A 24,602-nucleotide genomic window follows, 5' to 3' on the forward strand; every position below is an offset into this window, starting at 1 on the left:
AACAAGCACCTGATTCTCCTCGAGCAGACAAACTGCAACGGGGAATCTACTTGAAAAAAAAAAACTGAAGACTTTACAAAAGAAAAAAAAACACCTAAAACCAACAACAAAAAAGAAAACTCAAAAACCCACACAACACCAAAATGCACTTAGACCCCTACCTTAACACCAGACCTATTCTTGACTGGACCCAAATGCCCCACACTATCCTCCAAGATAGGGCAGATCCACTTTAAAAACATTTTAAAAGGAGCAAAGTATTTCCTTCTTTTCTGGGAGACCTTAGGGTAGCTATGGATATGAAGAATTATACAGCCAAACAAAATGTAAAAGGATGCTATCTGGCAAAAAGCAAAATAGGCAGGTCTACAAGGGATTATTGTGCACGTAAATTTGGGAAGAAAGGAGTCCCAAACGCAAAAACCCCTCTCAATCTGTGTTCTTTTGTTTACAGCACTGTTAAGAGCTCACTGCCAAATAGACATTGCTAAAGGTTTTATAGCAGGTCAAGAGCTTGCCAAAAAGCAATGTGATAGCACAGGAATCGCACCAGACTGTTGCCAGCTTCATTAACCTTATTACCCATTTTACTACCTCAAGAGACATTAATGTGCAACATTTAAATTCGTTCCAGTTGTACAATTATTGTCGCACTGTCCTGGAATTCAGTCTACAATCATTAAATTCATACATTACAGATCATATTGATTCAAATCCAACATTAGACTGGATTTAAAAAAGTTATTTTCCAAGTGAATTAGGTTAGTAAAGCAGATTTGAAGGAACAGTACCATTTCAAAATGTAGCCTAAACCGCAATTTTGTTGTAACAAATAGCATGGAAATAGGGGAAGGACCTCTTTTTGAGCTATTATTATTTATCCTCTCTACCTGAAATACTTACCTTCCCCTTTCCTGTATAAAGAACAAAACAACCATACTTCAGGCTATATAATCATCAACATCTACAATATTAGTTCTGAAAAAAATCCCAAACCCAAAATCTGCACTGTTGAATGAAATTTAATGAGATCAGCTGTGTCACAGCCAAAGACGCACAACCACAGTGCTTACATGCAGCTTCATCTTGAGCAACACACACAAAAAGCTAAGACACTTCTAGTTACTTCTACCATACATCCAAAAAAAGTGTATTAATTCTCTTAAGATACAGCCAAAATAGGTAGCCAAACAGTTTTAGACATGATTAGAAGCATTAACTGCAACTTTTCTGAACATTTAAAAGAAATACTGGGTCCATGTTGCAACTTCCAAACAGGAGAGAGAGTCCAAAAAAGTGCGTTTTTTAAATTCTGTCACTCAACACCGCTGCCGTGTGTGTCCCCCTCCCCCCCCCCCCCCGAATTATCATTTTGAGTAACTTGTTTATTTTTTTATTTAAAGGAATCAGGTCATTTCTTAAAACTTATGAAGCAGCTTATTAATGCCATCAGTTATCTTAATGTTGGTTGACAGGACTACCAAGGGCACAGATAGCTTGGAAAAAAAATCTTTACAGGAGTTGTAATACTTTGGTAAAATTTATCTGTTGATTGCCTTCTCTCTGCAAATCCTACTTAATCCTGTTGTATAATCTTTGGCAACAATTTCATCAAGCACTGTGCTTGGTGAATGACATTCAGCTTCAGTCAGTTGCATTTAAAAACAACTGCTGACAAGTTAAAAAAGGGCTTTCTCTGCAGTAACACCATCTACAGTATCTTTAGACTGATGGTGATTTTGCACTCACTGTTTTGTGAAGCTTTTTTTTGACTATTCTCATACTACGAACAAATTCCTCCATTCTAACACAAAAGCTAGTTCAAAGTAGTCCTAAACATATTTATTACTGAGGTACTTGCACAACCAAAATATTGCTTTGGTTCTGATTTTATTCCCTCACTACTCTATTTACTTTTAGACTTGAAACAGAAGATACCATGTAGCTATCAACATAACAATAGGCTTTAATGCTTTGTACTACAGCCGGCACCCTTCTCATGAAGAAGCATTTTACCTTCCAATTACCTATCAGTTTCCTTTCCTCCTACAGGGTTCCACACTCGCTCCCATTTACAATACTGTCTGTTTTGCCAGACTGGAAGCAAGTTCATTGGCTGAAAGGTCTTGCTCTGTAAACAGGCTCACTTAACGAGAAAAATCTGTATACCTGAACACTTTCTTCTTTTATGTATCCTCCACGTTATTATTAGAATGGAGCATGGAATGTACTATTCACATAAGCCTAGACATAAATTCCCCAAAAGTCCCTAACTGCCGATTCCGGGAAGGTTACATCAGGAGAAAAATTACTCCATGTGTCCTGTTTGTACGTGGCCGTGAGGGAGAGTATGACAGTAAAGTAATCCAATGGCAACTAGCAGTTACATTTGAAGGGGCTTCCTCTCTCCCTACCTACCCCCCCCCCCCCCGCCCAGCTAAGCGTCATTTCAATTGCTTCAACGCAAGCGTTTAGGTGAACTCTAATGAGCTAGTTCAGAGAGAAAAGCCCAAGGAGAATTAATCTTAGTCCCCCAGCTTTCTTAAGAACTTCACCAAGGAGTCACGTAAAACCCAAGGCCAACATAAAGGAGGGATTAAAAAACACGCTCAAGTGAAGAAGGGGCAAGGGGAGCACTCTTTTGCTGCTAGAAAGACATTTTACTAGCTTAAGTTGTAAATACGAAATCTCATCCTCATACTTTTCCGTTGTGTAGCTATTGGCATTCAAAATAAAACCAAGAACAGTAATTTTCAGAAGCGAGGAACGCCTCTGCGGATCCAGAACCTCAACCAACCAGGAGTATGTTAGAGTCTAGCTTTAACAGCATCTAGTGGTGGTAACTTGGTTATCCTATGGGAATCCAGATATTTTGTCATCCCTATCTAAACATCTATTTCACTTGCCTAAGCCTCAACAAAGAAAACATTATGCAAGTAATACAGTACTTGAAACTCAGTATAAAAGGCCTAAGAAAGGCTATTAAATCAGGCTGTATTTCAATTCGTAAATTATTTAAGTAAGGAGAACAGAAGTCATATTTTTGTTCATAATACTAGAGGACATAGCATCTAATGTCTAAGAGTAGCACTGCATAAAAATAAATACAGCTTTCTATTATTTCAACTAAAAATAACTAAATAAAATCTGAAGTTACCAAATAGCATGGTGATGTTATTTTCTCCTGGAAATAATAAACGTCAGGAACCACTGAGTAAATTAGAGCTACAATCACCAGCTGCTAACACTAGCCTCTAAAATATTTTTCATGTCCTGGGCATAAAAAGACAATACTGACAAGGGTTCAGTTAAAAGTAGGAATGACACAAATGGTAGAGGAACTACTCAGTGGTGCCAAGAGACCTTCTGCAAAACACTGCATCAGATGTCGTCCACACACAAACACTGACAGAGTTTTACTGTCCCGAGAGTCTCCAGTGTCCTGCAGAGATCACAGTAGCATCATTTCAACAGAACAGGCCAGAAGAGGAAAGTAAGCAAAATTATTAAAAGAAAAAGAGATTTGAGGAAGCAGTCATAATTAAGACAGTCAGTCCAGGGATAGGGTGCATTAAACGTGTTTAAAAAAGCTGAATTAAACCTGCTAAAAGTAACATTTAATTGTGCCACCAAATAGTCATTAAAACAAAGAAGCACTCAAAAGCACCTCGTAACTATGGGAGTAAAAAGCTACTCTCTTTCTATAATTGCAGTATTTCAACCACAGCCTCTGTATTTTCTTTTTCCCTCCTACTGCTTCAGAGTCTCTTATTCCATGCTCAGGACAACAATGCAAATGCAGAGACTGTGAGTAATCACCAATGCTATTCCCAATAGAGGAAACAGCAGTTGACCGCTTGATTACATAGGAAGCTCCCCATTTCCTTCGCAGTTCTCTTCATAATAGCATAAATAATCTAGAAAAAGTTATTGTGGTAAAAGCATAAAGACCAATTTTAGCGACTTTTTGTCAAAAGGAATTTGGTCAGAAATTACCATTAATTTTTCGAACAATGGAGCCAAGATATATGCCCAAGTTAAAAAAAAAGTTTGAGTTACTATTTTATAATTGTTGATCTTACCCTCTCAAATATTTTAGGGTTGAGTTTCTAATTAGATTAACTGTTCTGTGCAAGACTATTCATGTTTTATGAAAAATTTCCATTTCCAAACAGCAGCAAGGCAGCTCTTCTCCCACTCATAAACACTGATATTTCATTACTTCTTTAAAATGATATAAAGCATCTTGAATTATCATTTTGTTGCAATAGCAGGTAAGATAAGACTCTGACTTCGCTTTTAGACATGATGAGGGGTTGAAAGGTAAGTATGGGATTGATTCAGTTGTTTAAGTGCTCAAAATTTTAAGCGGCCAGAGTCACTTGCTCACTTCTCATTTAAGCATCAGAATAAATCTACTCCAACAGATCAGCAACTCAACCAATACAGCCCCATCATTCCGTAGCAGCTTGCTCCCTGTTTCACAAAGGGCTGCCACTGGCTGCTTACAGAAGAGTGAGGAAGTTTCAGAGCGCAAGTCGGTCAGGTCACCAGTTGCAAGACAGGGTGTGTGGAGTTGGGAGGAGATAGGAACAACATAAAATGACTGAAAAGGTGAATGCTTCATCATCACATAAGCATCCTTCACATTACTGCTTTCTTCCTCACTCTTCCTATCCACCCCTGGTCTGGAATAATGCACTTAAAAATAAACAACACATTTCTGCATTTGCACATTGCTTAGACTAGGCGGCAGCTTCATTCCTAGCATTGAGAGAGCAGATGGTTACAGATCTTACAGTATACAACTCAATAGCTCCTTCAAGAGTTTGTTCATTCAACATTACGGCTTCATATTGTCATAACATAGGCAGTCTCTCTCCACCACACACCACGGCAGCTGTCTTCAGCTGAACAGCTTTCATTTACGAAAGGAGACTTCTGGAAGGATATTTTTCTTCAGGAACTCCAGATTGTGATCTCTGACCTTCTGGGACAAACCAGTCCTGACCTACTGACTTCCCAGAGTGCACATTAAACATTTTAAACCATGTTTTCTAGGTGGAAATCCAAGAACAAGCATCTGGACCAGGGGATTATCAGTTGAAGTGGTAACTTATCTACTTAAGAATGGGTAGCAAGTTGGCATCAAAACAGATTCCAACATAACACGCAGGGTGATTTAAAGCTTTATTTAAATTTAGTATCAACATATAAAATTTAATGTTGAGGTTTTGGAGTTTTGCTTCCTTGGCTTATTTTTCGTTTTAAATTCCTACTATGTTAATACTGGCCTTGGAAAATTTGCACAATTAACAGATTAATACTACCCAAGTTTCAAAGTTACCATTTTAATGGTAAAAATGCTCCATTGAAGCGACAAATAGTAATATTGAACATCTGTGGCCAGATGATATTATAGTCTACATTCAAACTAGTGCTTCAGCATTTCTTCCACCAAAAATGTTACACTACCAGCAGAGTTGTATTTCCATGCAATTGACATAATCTCCCTATCTAACCAACTATACCAGATGTTTTGAAGTTCTGATACCATGAAAAAAGACCTTTCTGTGGTTAAAATCAATGTTTCGTAGATAAAACTTTTGTTTCTGAATATCACAAATGCAAGATACATTCAGCAGCTACCACCTGCCCCAAGTAATGAGTGCTGTTTAAGACCTTTTTATTTTTAGGCATCACACACCCATATCACAATGGCAAAATTCAAAACACAAAGAACGTGAGGTTCAGTACGAAGAATTTAACTAGTCAACACACTGTACTGCACAAAACACAGTATTATAAAGCTAATAATAATCAGGAGTGAAAGCAAGTATTATTCACAATAATCACATATCAACAAAAATAATCCAGCATAACTCATTCACTGCAAGTATCTATTCTAGTAACCGGTACAGGCATGTGATCTGAAGGAGGAAATACAGGAGCAGAAAACAGGAACAAAACAGAGTGGAATTTAGACAACTTACAATCACTTCTTGTCCTGTAGTATTAGTACCTCACCCAATCTTCCCCCTCCCCCCATCTATCATATAAGCAAAGTGCATTCCTTCAATGTATGCCTAAATCAAGGGATACATAAAGGGATCCTGAAACGTTAAGGTAATTTCAGTCACAGAAGCTGGGTAGGACAGAGGTAGAAGAATGCTGTGCTCAGCTTCAAAAAGGATCAAAGCATTTCAATATTCAAAGCACTCAAGCACATGCCTACATGTTTTGCTAGAGGAAGTTCTACAAGGTGGGGGTTTAGGTTTTGGGTTTTCATTTTTTGCCTTGGTTTTTGTTTGGGTTTTTGAGTGGTTTTTTAATACCATGAAATTCAACAAGGACAAATGCAAAGTCCTGCCCGTGAAAGGAATAATGTCTTGCAACAACACAGGCTCAGAATCACTGGCTGGGGAGCAGCTCTGCTAAAAAGAACCTGTGGATCTTGGTGGACAGCACGCTGAAGATGATTCAGAAGGATGCCCTGGCAACAAAGAAGGTCAACATCATCCCGCGCTGTACAGGTTTCAGAGCAAGTAAAATGATTATCCTCCTGTACCCATCAGCCCAGTTTTGGGTCGCCAATACAGGAAGGACAGGGATAAACTGAAGTTTGGCAGAGGGCCACAAGATGGTCAGGAGGCTGGAGAACCATCTTAGAAGAGACAGAAGGACCTGGGTTTGTTCCTCATGGAGAAGACATGGCTTTGGGGAGATATACAATGCTGCCCACAATATCTAGAAGGAGGCCATCAAGAAGATGTAGCAAGGATCTTCACAGTAGTGCATGGTGGGAGGACAAGAAGACAATGGACGTAAGTTGAAACAATAGAGGCCTATAAACTGGATATAAGGAAAAGCTTTTTCACCATTAGGACAGTCAAGCAGTGGAGGAGGGTGCCCAGAGAGATTGTGTAGTACCTGGTCCTTAGGAGTTTTCAAGACCATACTGGGTAAAGCCCTGAGGGGCCTCAGGGCTGACCTTGCTTTGAGGATGAGGTTGGACTAGAAACCTCCTGAGGTCTCTTCTAAACCAAAGTATCCTATGATCTTATTTAAACGTCTATGAAGGACAGGCTAATTGATTTTCCAAGACTATTCTCCTACAGAAAACACTAACTATTACACCAGCCAGGCAGGCAGATAGCCTTACACAAGTTGACCTCCAAGCACAGAATAATAGAGGACGAGACCAACAGGAATGCTCCGATACTGAGATGTCCCAACATGCATGTCACAAGAAGGGCCATGACAAAAGAAGGGATGAAAAAAGCTAAATAGAGTAGTTTAAGTAGCAGCATAACATTTGCAAATTGTTCTTCAGGTATCAGTCCAACTGGTAGAGATTACAGACAGTAAAACCTATACAAGTGGTTCTACTACACATATCAAGAGTAATTTCTCAAACTAATTTAATGCAATCCATCCCAGATGGAAATAAACTGGAATGGGCACACACACCACTGGTCCATCTAGGATCACAGGATAATTCAGGGACAAAGGAACCTCAGGAGTTTCCAATCCAATCTCCTGCTGAAAGAAAGGTCACCTTTGAGGTCAGATCAGGCTGTTTGTAGCTTTATCCAGCCTGGTCTTAAAAACCTCCATGGACAGAAACTGCACAACCTCCCTGTGCAACCTGTTCACTACTGGACTATTCACTGGCATCTGAAAAGTTTTATTTTGCAGAACACATTTGTAGTTAGTGAACTGCATAATGATTTAACTTTTAATATGGATAAAGTGAACTATAAGCCTGAAAACATTTTTTCAAATGTTACCAGGTGAAGCACTGTATAGTGGCTCTAAAATAAGCTTGCTTACACTATTCACCAGTGCAAAATACTAAGACTAGCCTCTAACTTGTTTTTCCTTTGAGAATACAAAGTGATATTTTATAATGCAAATAGGTCATCAGGAATTTTCAGGATGATTCTTTTAACATGTAAGTCCTGTTAATTCTTCAAGAAAGATTATACAACCAAAAAGTAACGAAAGATCAGAACAAGCAAAACAAACACAGACTTTTAAGGCAAGGACTCTGAAGAAGCAGCTTTTAAAAAATAATAATACATTAAATATTGCCTACCCTCCCCTACATCCTCAAACTGGTGAGATTTCCTTAGGTTGTATATGTTACTTTTGAACACAGTTCAGTTCTGAAGTTCCAGACAAGCATCCGAATGCAACAGGGAAAGTGATTCACCACCATCAATATCAATTTGCCATTATCCTCTAGTTGCTACAGGGTATGTGGGGCACAGGAGGGTGGGAGTGGATGGAAATATTATTATTATTATTATTATTAACAATAATCATATGCTAACCACAGCAGTACAACTTGATTTTCAGGAGAACACCACAAAGCAGCAGAACATCAGAAGAAAACAAACTCAGAAAATGGGAACGAAAGGAAAGTGGGGTAGACCAAGACAAAAGAGAGATCAAAAGAAGAATGAAAAAACACTGTCCTAATTACATTAACAGTCTAGTTTCAAGCTTCTCAGTGGTTCACTTCATACAAGTATACATAAGGGGCAGGAGGGAAAAAGGCCCAAACAGTATCTGAATTTAGAGAAGCCTCTTTGTTTCAGTGTTGTCGTGAACAAAAAACCAAGATGAAATAAAAAGCCCCAAGTCCACAAAACAGTTAGAGGGCCAGCCTTCCTCCCGCACCCTTAATAAAAATTTGGAAAGAAGGCAACAGTCTTATTTTTAGGAGAAAAATGCACTTGTGGTTCACCTTATCCATCTCAAAATACTAGGCACCCAATTCAACTTTAAATCTCTCCTTAATTTCAATTTGCAGATGAGAGATCTTATTTTCTGAACTTAATTTAGCTGGCATACCAGTATGTAGCTAATAAGTTGTATGTAACAATAGAAAAAAGTCATGGTCTTATTTTCTACATGCCACCGTATAATTATAGCTGTATGAAAATAGAGATACTGTTTTTATGATACAGGTCTAGAATCCGCATCATGCGAGTTTGTCACGGCGCTGGTTGTAGAAACCAACTACACTAAAAATGGAAGATTTTCCTAATCATTGTCACTAATTTCATGATCAAAAATTCTCAAATAACTATTCACCCCTGTTGAGCATACTAGACTAACAATAATTCATTGTAAAACCTACATAGCCTATATCTGCCAGTAATGAGTTGTTTCCAAACTGTAATCTGGATACCCAGACCAGTCGAGAGGACTGCTCCTCCACAGAGAGCAGGGTAAATTATGTCACTGACACTACTTCTAACTTGTGCATCACCTTGTCATCTTTTAAGAGCAACTTGGTATTTAGTAGTTATTGACAGGTAATCACTAAATATCCGAAAGGTATGTATGTCCACAAAATCACATGGACGAGTCCCTCCATTTCAGCACTATAAAAACATCATCCTCATTGTCAGAAATTTGGAAATTCTCAATACAGAAGGCATATGGGCAACTATCAAAGCAAATTGTATCAGTTTCTTTTCCAATTATTTAATGCAATAATTAAATAAGCATTTTCTTAACGCTAAGTGAGCTACCTGAGCACTGAAGAACTAGGAAAACTAGCTCTGGGTTTTTTGATGTCAAGCAGAAAAGAACAGTTGGCTTTGTTTGTCCTTTTGATTCACACCTTTCAAATGCATATCCAAGAGACAACACATATTTCAGCCCCCAAAAGTTACAGTCCAGCAAATTTATTTTTTTTAATTAAAATTATATACAGCAGAAATTAGGAATAATGAAATTGACTAATTAGTTTGACTAATTGTAGAAGACAGGAATCACATTTTTAGTTTTTTGTCCTGAAATCAAACTGCCATACAGTAAAAAACACATTTGGACCTTTACAAATTGAGACACATGACCAAACTATCCAGAAGTCTTGACCAACTATAAACATTCTTCCCTCTCAAGCTGTTAATTGCAAATGATGTCACCTCCACCTGGTCTTCAGCCTAAAATTTTAAGCTATACAATGTCTCAAATTGATAAAGGTAAACAAATAAACAAACAGAAATAGAACATCTTTTCCCCAAAACCAAATTTTTCAGAGGTTCTGCAGAACAACAAAAAGGAGCAAGCTTAATTTTCTCTATAAGGAAACAGGTCTCCAATTTGCAAGCTGTTCTGTTTGGACAGACCCATACTAATAAAGTGAGATGGACGAATTTGCAACATCAGAGTCAGAAATGGTAATTCCAGCATCCATTCATTTTTAAGCTGTGATCAAGAACTACTGAGCTTAGACAGCCAACTCCTCCCTGTGCTACAGGCTACCCACTCTTCATCATCAGTAAGGTTTACATGATTAAGCAATGAAAATTTTCATGCTTGTTTCAAGAAGAAAGTGATCTCAGGGAGCAGATTTTGACAATCATCAAGCCCAGACCAGATACATTTTTATTAAAACAAGGCAAACTTTTTTTTTTTAACTAAAATTTGTTCACTACTTAAAGAATTCCAACCCTCTGGAATACACTTCAGCTTTAGGAAAAAAAATGCTTGAAATGCTTTTCAGTCTGAAAATACAAATCTAAGCTTTTCAATACATTTAAGTAAATTTTATTTTGCAGTTCACAACATTTAAGTTTTCTATAATTTGTCTCAAGGTATACAGAAAATATATACATGACTTTTTTAAAATGTAGAACAAAGTGAAAAGCACTTCCCCAGTCAGGAAAGTAACTTTGCATTGGGGAATCCACCCATGAATGTGCTCACTTCACCCTTCAAATGGCACATTTGATTACCAAAGGAGCTCTGTTTTAAGGATTTCTTCTAGAAAACAACAAGTTACCGTTTTTATCATGTAGCACTGTTAAACAAAACTGGTCTCTGCAGCTGTGTTAATCAGAGGTCACCAGAAGAAAGCATTTGCAGTGTACTGTGCTTGAATTCTTAGACACAGCAAGTCCTGCACCTCTGCTCAGTAGGTAGTTTTGCAGCCAGTGACATGGCTTGTATGTTGAGTTAACTCCATCTAAAAAATTCCCACCTTTCATTTGTCACCACTACATTGCAAAAGAACTACCAGAAAATGAATTGGTTGCTTACTTTCAAGCATTTTCTTGTTCTAAAATACAATTCTATCAAATAACCTTAATTTTATTCTTACAAAGGGGCTGTCATTTCAGCGGCACATGGACCAAGGACAAGTTACAATACAAACATTAATGCAGATGATTAACCGTGAACAGGAGTATTTTGAGTTTAAACAGGCTCAGATTACAAAAGCATTTAGTAACTTGGTTTGGCTTACTCAGATATTAAAACATAGTTAATGAAGGTATAAGTGATACTACCATGCAAGATTTCAAGCATATTCTGACTCACCGTGAAACAATTTAGGTTTTAACTGGTAATGTTACCCAAAGAATCCTTGCAGTAAACCAGCTGAAAAGTTACACCGAAAGACAGGTCTACCCTCTCATTAGTGAGGGAGTATGTCACAAGAATATGAAAAGATGACCTGGGGGGGGGGGGGGGGGGGAATCTATCAAGAAGCAAAGACTGCAGTATACAGAAGTGGAAAGGGATTTAAAAATATGAGAAGTCTCTAGCCTCTTCTCCTCTTATTTCATTAAGAACCAATAATCTCTCCCCGTGTTATGTGCGTGCTGGCTACTGTTTTGTTTCTCTGCTACTGAGAACAGCAAACTTTTCCAGGCTTACTTGTACAAAAATATTTGTACAGAAATAAAAACAAAGAAAAAAATGAAAACAAACAAAAAAGCATGTATATTTCATATATTCTTCGTTAACACTATATTATCTGTGCTGTGTATTTTTTATTATTATCCACAATGAGAAGCAAGCTTTCTTTAGGATTAGGTACTTTGAGTAACTTGTTCAAGAAAATTTTATTATTTTTTAATTGTTATTGCAAAGCATTTGGGGGTTTTGAATTTCTTCTGTATTCAGTATTCACTTTAAGAATGTTAATAAAACATATATACTTTTCTTAATTAACAGTTTATGAGTTTCCTAGAAGTTTGAATACCAAAAAGTTACAGGTGTGGAAAAAAGAAATTATTCATCAAGTTCAAAACTCAAGTTACCTATTTACTGAAATGAGGTAGTCTCATGTAGATTTGATAGTTAAGTATTTTTGAAACAAAAAAAGAAACCCAAAGATTAAAATTATTCAAGTTCTCTATGAAGATACATAACCTAACCTACTTCTCACTGCATGCGGGTACCAAACAGAGAACAGGGGCATTCTTTGCTATACCATACAAGTCAGCTTAAGTTTTAAACCGGGGGTGGTGTGGTGGTGGATGACATCCTAAGTGTGAGTAACTCCCCCTGCTGCCCTCTATTTTAGAAGATGAAATCTCAAATTAGCATGACTCAGCAAAGAGCAAACTGCATACATGTATAAAAATGTGGCTTCTCTTTTTGGCTCTGTAGTAACCAAATTTACACCACAGTTTTCAACACACTACTTTACATATCTGCATCGCTGTTTTCCCATCCCACCGTCCTGGAGACATTCTATCAAAGTGAGAATGCTAGATGTCTTTTAAACAAAGACAAGAAGAGGCTACAGCTACACACAAGTAGAAGTTAATTATGATCTACATAATCTTATCTTGTTTAATATCATCTTGCAGAAGCACTCTAAGCACAAAAAAAAAAAGAAAAATATTAAGTAATATAATTGGTTTCAAAACATTTTTGATTGAGCATTGCCTATTTTAAAAAAATAGACTCAAAATTGCTCACTACCTAAAAACCGTATCATATATGTTCTACCTACAAAACTGTTTCAGATAGATAGTCAATGTAAGGAGAGAGTCAGACTACCATGTTATTTTGTACTGGCATATATAAACAGGAAAGCTCAGTAATAGAAAAAAAAGTCCACTTGTGTATTGCAAGTAAGCAGCTTTTCCCAACAAATGCAGTCAGCTTTAGCAAAACCTAAACTTGTCAAAATTTTTTTTTCATTTGACAACATATGTAAATATGGAAAGAAATTTTTTAAATAAACTAAGCACCAATTAAAATATTATCAACATTTAACAACATCTAAGTCAGATGGACATTGGGGGTGGAGGATAAGGCAGAGAAAGGGCTGGCCAAAGTTTTTGAAAGCCACAGTAAATATCAACATACAAATTTAACTGCTACTATTCAGTACCTCTGGATGCTGTAAAAGTGGTAAGGATCAGCTCAAAGCAACCACTAAACATTAGCAGCAGAAAAACCCATCGCTGCCTTTTGCTATCATCAACATCATAGAACTGGAAAAGAATCAAAGATGGACAGTTCCATGCTGCAGAAGACAACCCCCATGACAGCAATCAGATGGCAGTGACAGGAGGAAGAGGGTCAACACTACCAGCTTTCTTTCTGGGCCTCAGAAGTGCTGAGAGGTGGGCGAAGAAGTGGCTGCAGAACAGAGTATGTATGTACACATGAAATTATTCACCCTCTTTTACAACTGCTGATGTGAAAAAGGCTTCAGATTACTTAAGCATCTATCAGCCATGCCAAAGAACAGTGCTCTTCCATATTTTATTTCAGAAATTAAGGGTATAAAGGTATCAGAAATATGTTGGTATCTCACTCTGCTTGCAGACTTCTATTACTACTGATAATGTCATGGTATTACCTTGGAAGAGAGAGAGTTGGAACTAGGAAAAAGGCATGTGTATCAAGGATCAGAGGAATTGTCTTGGCCATTTTGCACCAGAAAGAAACACACTGTTTATCCTCAGGATTTGGCTAAATTTAGCTCTACTCTACCTGCTGCAGTACCATCCTAATTACCTTTGAAGTGGTTAGAAGTAATTTTTCCCCTTGGTGCAAGATTCCCTTCTCAGAAGCTGAGGAATTCCGTGCAAGGTTAATTCAGAAAACTCATTCTGTCCCTACCTGGCAGGTACCCAAAACAGGTAACAGTCAAGCTGAAAGCATATTAGAAGAAGGAATCCTCTCCAAAAGAAGGAAAACATATCTATGGTTATATAGTACAGCAAGCAAGAAATAAACACCTTTTCTCTCCACTCCCTTAGAAGAAAACCCCACTGTCACAGCCACCATCAGCACAGGGACTAGCTGGTTATAAAGAGGCCCAATTACAACGGTCCAGCCGTTCCAAACTCCAAAGTCCACATGGCGCGTACTAGAGGACTGGCTGATCAGTAACCTCAAGGGAAGCTACTGACAAAGCTGCATAATCATAAAGTCATGCTCCCAGGGTCTTTCTGAAGCCTGTGTAGCAGGATGCACACATCTGAAGACTGGGTGAAAAATGCCAGCCACAGCAAAGTAGAAGATTGGTGTCTCGTTTAGGGTTGTAGATTTGACGTTTTTGGGGCAGAGCATGTGTGGTGGAAACGTGGAAGAGAAGGGTTCTACATAGGCAGGTTTATTGAGAAAGATAGATCAGTGCATTTATAATTATATACATGTATACTTACGAGCATCCATGCATACAAGGATGCTTAAAGACCTGGAGATGAACACTCAGGATAAGACAGACGCTTAAGTGCTGCGTTTCAATAGGTTTTTACAAACTTCAGACTACCACTATCAGAGTGTTGTACAATACTTTGCATGAGACGTGACTATCTCATGTTGGTACAATGCTGTCCAAGTTCTGTATTGACACCTAATAGTTATCACTCAAGATGAATGAAGATTACTTTGAGAAGGCAAACTTTTCAAATTTGGCTGATCTCTCAGAAATTTGATGCACTGATTTTCTGAGTTCATGCTTAATCTTAATGCAGGTGAGAAAGCGTGAAAATCAAAGTATTCTGGAGCTTGTAATAGACTGCAATTTATTTCCAACAACAAGAATTAGTAAATCTTCAGAACTACTAATACTCAAGATAGTGAGTCAGCATCAGATTGTTGAAGTGGTTTTCCTGATTACTACTTTGGAAAATTCTACTAGAATTTTGAATTTAAAATTCAAACACTAAGGTCATCACAGATCCTACCTTACAGGCCAACTTCAGTCAAAAGCTATACACAGACAGACAAGCAATCAGAAGGGAACAGAAAACCAGATTTTTCACTGTAAATCCTGATAAAGGCTGTAAGAAAGAGACAGTATCTCTCTTCTTCCACATTTTTTTCCTATTAAATGGCTACAACACCTGAGACAGACTGCAAACCCAGCTCATGCCTTGAGCACTTCCTGGAACTGTAATAATTTCATCACTTTGAGATGGTTAGGTCTTTAGATGCTTATAGATGGCTTTACTGAATATGCCAAAAGTCAGTGCATAAAATTACTTCATTGTTGGGGGGGGTTTTGTAGTCTACATATCAATCCTTATCTGCTTGAAAAGTTTGTCATAAGCACAGCAGCTGAATTTATTGAAATAGTCCTTGTTGCGCTATGGCAACAACTAAAACATGCTTGTAATACTAGATATAATTTCAGTATTTCTGGACACTTTATCAAAAATATTCCAATACATGTCTTACACAAAACAAAGAAGGGCTTTGTTAGAGCATTTCACCAATTTTTGAAGAAGGAAACAGTTGTTTGGCTTTTTTTTTTTCTAAAGGATTCAAAGCTAAAGAATTAGATCACAAAATGCAATAGTCTTAAGTAATTCCACTTTTGAGTTTCCTCACTATACAGCAAACACTAGGCATAAATCAATTAGCAGGACTGTGCAATGTTTTCGTTAGTAAACATTGTCTTTCCATCACAATTTTCAAATTATTTTCCTTTTCAAGATACAAAAACAATCTATCCCAGTCTTTCAATAGCCAGAATAAATACAGAAGTGTTAAAGAACTCTTGTAAAACTTCCATTCTGTCTACATTGAAAATAAGTAGTATTCACATTCAGTAAGGCTACCCCTTAAAATGGAAACAACTTACATGTTTCCTAATAAAACATGTATGCAATGCCTGGATTTGATCCAAACACAGTAAATATTATCAACCTATATATGAAAGGTGAATAATGGACAGATTTATGCAGATTTCTTAACATAAAATGGTCTTTATATTATCATTTCTTTTATCAATGCAAAGCTTTCTACAACACAAGCCAGTACAATTTGGTCCGTTTCCACACAAACATCTTCCTGTCCAGGAGGACACTGCATCACAGACAGCATTGTCCTGGTATTTTTTAAACTAAGAACATGGAATAATTGTTTTTACTAAAATTGAGAACAACAACAAAATGGTTAAAGGGCCCTTTTTAATTTCAAGCTGATGTATTGCTCAAAGTAGAGCCCCTTCTGGGAGGGTAGAGGGAAGGAGACCTTTTGTTGTTGTAGTCATTGGGGGAGGGTTTCTTTGTTTGAACTCTTTTGCCCAACCATAGGCTATGCAACAGCCACTAATCTTCATTAAGAAGGGGAATTCTGAGCTTCCACTGGGTTTTAGGAGCAACACAATATATACATAAAAGCATGACCCTGCAATTGTGTATCTGCCCGTAAGAAAATACTCACGTGTAGACTGGCAAGACTCAGCTGACAAAGAGAAAGTTCTACTAAACAGCTCGTGGGGTGCTTGAAAAATCTAGGCACTGAAACTTTAGTTCACAAAGTTCATAAAGAGCCCCATCCTGCTCAGTGTGGAGAGAAAGGAAGAAAGCAGTATCTAGACAGATGGCTTCTTCGTAAGGTGACAAGAATGAAAGTGGATCAGAAGAATAGCTCCCCGATTTGAATATCTGGGCTAGAAGATGATCTGAGGAGGAGCTGAGCAAAGGGTCTAACTTGCAGGTCAGCACACAAGGAAAGAAAGGAGCTCTAGAAAATGTAATGAAATACACCGTATGATAATACTAATCAGTTGATAACCTTGCGGTTAAAGCCTGTAACAGAAGTTGATGACCATAATCCTGAAGTATTACAGAAAATGGTTTTACCAAGTTATACATACCTAACACAGAAAACTTAAAAGTCACCTAGACTAAGAAGGTATCAGCAAAACAGGCAAGTTCTGGAATAAAAAGAAGCAATGAACATTGGACTTCATGTCAAAGCAGATCTTTTAGTCTTACTAGACAACCAAACTAGACAGCAATAAAAGGCAGAATTGCCATTTGATGATTGAGGGCAACCAATCACATGTAAAACTTACCCTCCCACTGCAAAAAGCTATGTTACAACCTTATACATTTGTTCATTATGCAGAAGCTCTCAAGGCATGATACGGTCCAGGAAGATAGCTTGACTGTTACTGCTAGACCTGAACTACTACTACAGAGTTTTATCTCTGTTGTCTCTTGCTTTCATCTTGGATTATCAAACTTCTGCAGAGACAGTTAGAGAAAAGCAATAAGCAATTTTTACCCGCAATTAAAGGGGGGGGGGAGAAATCTCTGCAGAGTGTTTAACTAGAATTATGAGTTAAATCATGCATGCATCCCAAAGAACTATCTAATACCTAGTTTGGTTTATCCTAATAACATTCATTGAAAGAAAACAAGTTAGCTAAAGAATATTTCTAAGCCCCTCAGTCATAAAGATAAACCAAGACAAAGAAAAAGCTGTCTCTGATACACACCGTGACTATAGAAAACACTGAGCAACAACTTGGGAAAGAAAAGATGGGAACATTTCCTTTAGAAAGGCCACTGAACTGAATGAAAGTGCTAAAAATTAGTGTTATTACTGTAAATTTTAGCTTAAGTTTCCACATTCTTGATTGCTTAGCAAATAATAAAAATGAAAGGAGCATCTTGATGCAAATCAGTGAAGTTTACATTTCCTTCCTTGAAAACAAGTGAGGAGCATGGAAGGAGGTAGGGAAATGAACAAGTGGAGAGAAAAGACAGTAAAGGAAACCCCATCAATTAGAAAGAGTAATGGTCCTTGAGCATTTTCACTTTTAATGATCTTTATTCCCTACAGGAAGAGAAATGTATTGTGCTATATCTTTACACAAACCTCAGAAAATTTCCAGGGAGATATGCGTTCAACATTATTTACTATTTCAGATCTTGATGTACAAAACTAGACAGCAGACAGTTGTTTATATGGCAATTCTTAACTCTGCTATGAGCTAGACCTAATGCAACATGTTGCCCACTTATCTTCATCTCAACTACTTAAAAAACAATGTGAACACATTGCTTAACAGTTACTGGAATAATTCATATGTTGGGATTTTATATCCAGTTAGAAAAAGCCTATCCTCCTAAAACATTAATTGCATTTAACTGCTAGCAGCTCATGTTTTAAGGTAAAAATTACGTTGTGAGGAGAAAAGATCTCCAAAATCAACATAACAACCTTAACAGCAGAAATTAACAGGCTCTATCCTTTTCACAAGCATAAAGCAAAATCCCATACATCTCTATTCACTGAAAGGAGCATCACTCAGTATGTATTTTACACATAAATATTTTTCCTAGCCAAAAATCAAGAATTATTTAAGTAGTGCTTTAATCAAATACACCTCAGAAGAGGCTTCCATTTGCATGAAGTACATTTTGAAAGACTCAAGAAAAGTAATGGAGTATTTGCTCTGTATCTGCTGAATTTGACATCACTTAAGTTTATCGTAACATTCAGTTTATTACTTCACACTGGGATTTTTCAATTCCACCTTCATCAGAACCACTGGTCAAAACCTGAAGTTATTCTTTATGCAATACTCTGAATTTTGCATAGCCACAATCTACTTCCCTTCATCTGTAACAAAGCAACTTTTCAAACAAATATTGACACAAAGATAAATTCAGAATCGTTTCTTACGATCTACATCCTTATCACAAACACCAGTTCAACTTTTAACACATTCCAGCTAAGTTTTAGTTTTTCTTACCCCATTTAGATGACAAAAGCATTTACCAACAAAAGCAAAATTTTATGAATTATAAAGCAAGGCTTTCCTCAAAAATCATGAAAGAGTGTTCCACTCATTTTGTTTTAACCTTTTTGAAAGAGAAACAGTTTTGTCAGAAAAAAACCACGCTTGTGCAAACAAAGTAAATCCTTAACATGTCCAGAGGACTAGCAGTTTTTTCAACTAAAAAATAGTGCTTGTCAATGGCATTTTAGGCAGGGAACAGATTCACACATCAGGAGGGAATTCTTAAAGACAGTATGTCTGAATTGTATGGACCTAATTAGCCACTAACTCAAGAAATAACTTACATAAGGAATATTAAAAGCCCAGCATAAAGCTTCTTCCTAGAAATATTTTCATAACATTATGTTGTCTGTAGAATGTGGTCAAGATCTTAATTCAAAATTCTTATTGCTCTCTAGATGCTAGCGATTATATTTCATTTGTAAAGACAGACCATTCACTTTTACTCAGTTAAAGGAAAACTGGTCTGCAAATAGTCCTTCTGATGCAAATGAGCAGACCTGTGTCCCCGACTTCTTTTCTCCATCCATTTCAATACAGAACTAGAACTCAACAGACTCAGTAGGCTCCAATTAAAAATCGCTAAACTAACATTGCAGTGGTTTTACCGCTTCTTGAACTGTGTCTGTTTAGTGGCAGTAATTATTGAAAAATATTCTACTAAAAAGCACAGGCACCAGTCCTTAAGATTGCAAGACACCTTTCCAGACTGTCTAAGTATTATCTTAAATGTTTGTTGCAGAGAATTTATTTTCCATATCACAGGATACAGTTAAACCATCCATATCATAGGATAGTTAAAACTACTGAAAGCTGTGGAATCAAACACATGGAGAAGGCACAAGCATTTCTACCATTTAGATGATGTTTCCCTACCTCCAGACTTCCACTACTAGTATCACCCATAATGCAATAGGCAGTGTCACTGGTAATCCCAACCTTAAAACACGAGTTCTTTTAAAAGAAGTCTCAGAGCCAGATTTTTAAAAGCCTACGGGTGAGCAACCATGCAGACAGGAATCTGCAAGGGGTTTAAAACCTAAAAGATTCCTAATTCTTATTGCTTTAACTAGATTTAAATAATGAGCTTGCGTAACTACTTTGAAAAGACTACAAACTTAAGACACTTAATGAACCAGAATCAGATCTGAACCCAAAGAATAAAGACAAAAATTGCATCAACCCTAAAATATTGTCATCCAGCGTACTGTGCAACATTTTCCGTAAATAGATTGCTTATTTGTATTTAAAGCCAATGAAAAGAATTTAAAACATACTGACTAGACCAAACATACATAACATGAGAACACAGGGGAAGTGAATATAAAAAACCCAACAAAACAAAAAAACACACCAAACGAAAAAACACCCACCCTCATTCTGAAGAGTTATTCCTAATACCTTGTTGCTAAGCCTACACAAGTTATTTCAGACAAAAGAAAAAAATCAAATAGCCACAAAGACCTTCCAAATTCCTCCTTTTTTTTTTGGCCATTTAAAAGTTAAACACTCTGAGTTATTCTTAATGCAAAGCATGTTATTTCTCTAAACTTTTTGATTAGACCTTTCTACTTTTGTTAATATGTAGGTATATCAGATCAGTTTAGAACAGCTTTCTCCATCAGAAAACAAAACTACAACAGATCAATATTTCTGACAACAATACACAAGCCCTTGGGCAATTATAAAGAAAATCCCACCTGTTCTAAAAAGTGTCAGTCTCAAAAAATTCAACGCAATTCACATTCCTAATCCACAAACCATGTTCAGAAAAAACACAGTGCTTCTCTTCCTCTCATATACAGTTATCAAAGCATACATTAAAGATGAAACCTTATTTTGTCATCGAGATAGACAATAACAATAACACCTAGTTCACATACGGCATCTTAAACCAAGAAGTCTTAAATGCTTTCAGGAGGATTTATATTTATTCTATCCAATAGTGATAAACGCACTAGTCTATAGTGCCTTTGCATTCCTTGCTTTCCCACAAAACATCCATATGCAGTTATTTTATATAATCAATCACTTAATTCCAGTAAACACTTCCATTGCGGGGGGGTGGGGGGAAAATTATATAAATGCAAATCATTTCTTATCTACAAGCTTCTGAACAACTCTATGCACTTGTTACCAAATCATTAATTCAAACTTAACTCCTTTTTGAAAACTTTGGGTACTATAATCACCCAAGACTTAAGATCAAAACATCAATTTATCTCCTACTGCAAAAGGTCTAAATCTTTTTACTGTGTTTCTATCCTTGGTCAAAGAAAAAAAAAAAAAAGGAAAAAGCAAGCCAAATATTAAAAGCATCCAAAAAGTTGGTAGTACTTGGAACAAAGGCAAGGGGAAAATGGAATGGAAAGGGGAAACAGATTTGAAGAAAAGGGTTAACACACTGTTTCATTTTGAATCTGACTCCTGATTTATCTACAAACAAAAATATGATTCACCTCACATTTCCCCAAAGCCTGCTCTATCTTTTTTAAACTTGCGTATGAGTAGCTACCTCATCATTTAAAGTTGAGACAGTAAAGCTTAATCAAGTTCAAATTAGTACCACTATTACAAACATATTTAGCAAAAGTCTGTACCTACCATCGCTCCTGACAACATTTACATAGTTTTGGCTGCTAGAACTTTAAAAAACAGAGTTTTGGTTTTATTCATTTAGAAGCTTCTCAAGCCACAGAGCTTCTCTCAGCTACTTCTTAATAATAATAATAAAATCTTCAGAATGAAAATAATACAAATTATTAACATTTCTCAGAACAGCAATAGGTAGATTAGAATAGGTAAATACCTAACAAAGTTAAAATTACCACATTGCTCTCAAGCATGAGTCCACAAGTGACTTCACCGAAAGCGTAAGTTTGAAGATACGAAACCCTCACTCCCAAGAAGTCTTCAGTCTTCCTTACATGGCATACAGGCAGAGGAATACTCAACTTTGAGCATGGAACAGAAAGTTCCCTTCATCCCTGTTTTGTTGGGGAAAAGTAGCACTGAATGACTTAGTTAACTGTTCATATCACACAAGTTAGGAAAAAGTTAGTAACGGAACTCTATAATATGCCCTATCCAAGTTTCTTGCTTTTCGGTATCTTACAGGCAATATACTTTAAGAAATAATTTGTGCCTAACTCTCGAAAGAGGCAAGTAGACAAGTGGATCTCTAACCCCTTAGGACTAGTCTAACACTATAAAATATTAACAGGAATTCAAACGGATTCATTTCATGAAGCACTTCTCTGAAAAAAAAAACCAAACCACCACACATTTAAACTACTCTCTACATTCAAAACCAAGTCACATTAAAGTGTTGAGGACCCAATGGACTTGGAGAAATTGTGTCTCACCACAGAATTAGACCCTTAAAACTAATACAGAGGTACATGAGTAGGTCACAGACCTTTCACTGTCCCTGCCTAAGCTACACTATCAGAACTCTAGTCTAGTAATTTACATTAGATTTCACCTTTTCTTTCCTGAGAATAAAAATCTCCCTGAAACCCTACTATTAAGGAAGTGATTAGCTCCTCTGGAAAATCCTACTCTCTCTCTATAGGAAACTTAAAAGACAAGTCACTTAAACCAGATTGTTTACACTGAAGAAATGCCTGGAGAATCACTATAAGGCATCAAGTCTCAATATTCTAAACATGATATATACAATCAGAAGCTCCTGGGTGACAGTTTGCAGTACGGACACATGCTAGCTGCAAAGTTAACCCAACAGGGCAACAACCACGTCTGAACAGTTTAAAAAGATCATATCCAGGTTACTGCATCTTCACAGATGCCACACTCGCTGCAGGCCCTACAATAAGCTAGATGTGCCTTACAGCCAAGCTGAGCCTGGAAAAGCGGGTAAAACAACAGAGGATTGTCAGCTCCCAAGCAGTCTGGTAAAAGGGCCTTCATTTAAGCTGATAAATAGTACACATGTGAATCACACCATCATCTGGGTTGAAAATACTGCCAAATTTGGGTCAGCTCAGGGTAACAGTGAAAAAAAGCGAACATTTGTATTTGTAGTTATCTGGAAGGAAAATATACTTTATCTATAAAAGTGTTACCTACTGCCAGTTTGTTGTAAACACACCTGCGGTCTTATCAAACTTTTTTAGAACTGGTAGTCTAAAAAGCTCAGACGTTCAGAGATATGCATGCACTTAATTTTTACTATCAGTAGTTCAACTGAAATGAATGTCATCGTTGACAGTGGTAAGTATGCTCCTATACAGGTTCAGAGGCTTAACTGCACAACTGTGGAGCTAATGCAAGTAAAATTATTTTTTCCATAATAACTGTAATAAAGCTGGTAGCTTTTGTGCAAAGTCTAGTTAATCATGATAAACATGTAAGACTGACCTAAAAAATGGTAAGATTTGTTAAGCTATTTACTAACAAAACTACAGAAGCACAATCTGCCATAAACACAAAGAAAACAGGTTGAAATTAGACAGTATTGGAAATGGACAAATGCATTAAGCAGACAAAAAATAAGCCACAGTTAACAGTGAACCTGCAATTCCACGAAGACGGTACTATGTTCTCAAACACAATCATGAAGACTCCTTCACACTAGCATCAGCCCACTTTTTTGAAGGAGCAACTGTCAGCCAACAGTGATATTCACAGAATCACTAAGGTTGGAAAAGACCTGTAAGGTCATCAAGTCCAACCATATTGTTAAAACCTAAGCAAAACAAGGAAGGAGCTTTAATTATAACAGATATTGCAGTATGTAGGAAATAATCACAGAAAACCCTCATTTTGGCATTCAGGAAACAGTTTGCAATGAGCAGAACTGAAAATACCCAAAGCAATTCTTTTCAAGCTATCACAATAATCTTAGAATTGCTTTCAAGACTTTTTCGTGGCTATGCTAGCAGCCAGCACCTGGGTGCAGAAACAGGAGCAAGCTCCAAGACCAAACCAACGTGACTTCTCAGAGGCTTCTGTTAATAAACAACCAGGACCAGGGCCAGGACACGAGCAAGCGTGAATTTCCTCCTTTTCCCCGGGAACACGCACATGATCAGCCTCCACCCTCCGAGCTGGGAGCGCGCTGTCACACACAGACAGGGCTGGAACCTGCCTCCCCAGCCCTCCCCCCCCGCCGCTTTCAAACCAGACGCACAGCACTAACCAGCCAAAGGGAACATGACAAGGGGTACTGGTAGGGTGTGGTTTGACTATTACTTTTTTTTTAAAAAAAAAAAAAAAGTAAAACCCAGCCTCTCTCAGCCATCAGAAACACCCATTTCATTAGGAAGAAATTACCCGCTGTGTTTTTCCGGTACAACATGTGAACTCAGGACTGCGAACCTGCTCCTGATATTTACTTTACACTGAAGGCTGGCAGCCTTCAGACACAGCGAGCCAAAGCGCTCCGTCCGTCACGCCCTGGGAAAGCTACCCCGGAGATTGCACCAGCGGCCCGGAGAGCCGCTCAAGTACGGCAGGTTGCTTTGTAAGAGGCACAAAGCTGAGTGTTTAACGAAACAAACAAGCAGCAACAAAAAAAAGCCCACCAGCGGGCTTCTCAGCCCTTCTCTTCTACCAGCCGCCTTTCGGCTCTGTTTAGGTCACAGACAGACAAAAAAAAGCCCACAGCGGTAACCCGTTTCGGGGTCGGGAGGAGGGGGTAGTTAGCTTCGGTATTACCGCCCTTGCCCGCCCCCTTTCGCCACCTCCAGATCCCAGAGGGTTTCCTGCCTCGGAGCCGTCTGTCCCGCAGGGTCGGGCCGGCATGTGCCTGCGGGAGGGGAGG

At 37.6% G+C, this 24,602-nt stretch overlaps 1 protein-coding gene across 6 annotated transcripts in view; it reads right to left on the minus strand.

Annotated features, from left to right (window-relative positions):
• AFDN (afadin, adherens junction formation factor) overlaps positions 1-24,602 on the minus strand; it is a 133,106-nt gene that overhangs the window by 108,015 nt on the left and 489 nt on the right. The window lies entirely within an intron of this gene.

Source organism: Gavia stellata, chromosome 2, assembly GCF_030936135.1.
Source record: "Gavia stellata isolate bGavSte3 chromosome 2, bGavSte3.hap2, whole genome shotgun sequence".
NCBI classification, from domain to species: domain Eukaryota; kingdom Metazoa; phylum Chordata; class Aves; order Gaviiformes; family Gaviidae; genus Gavia; species Gavia stellata.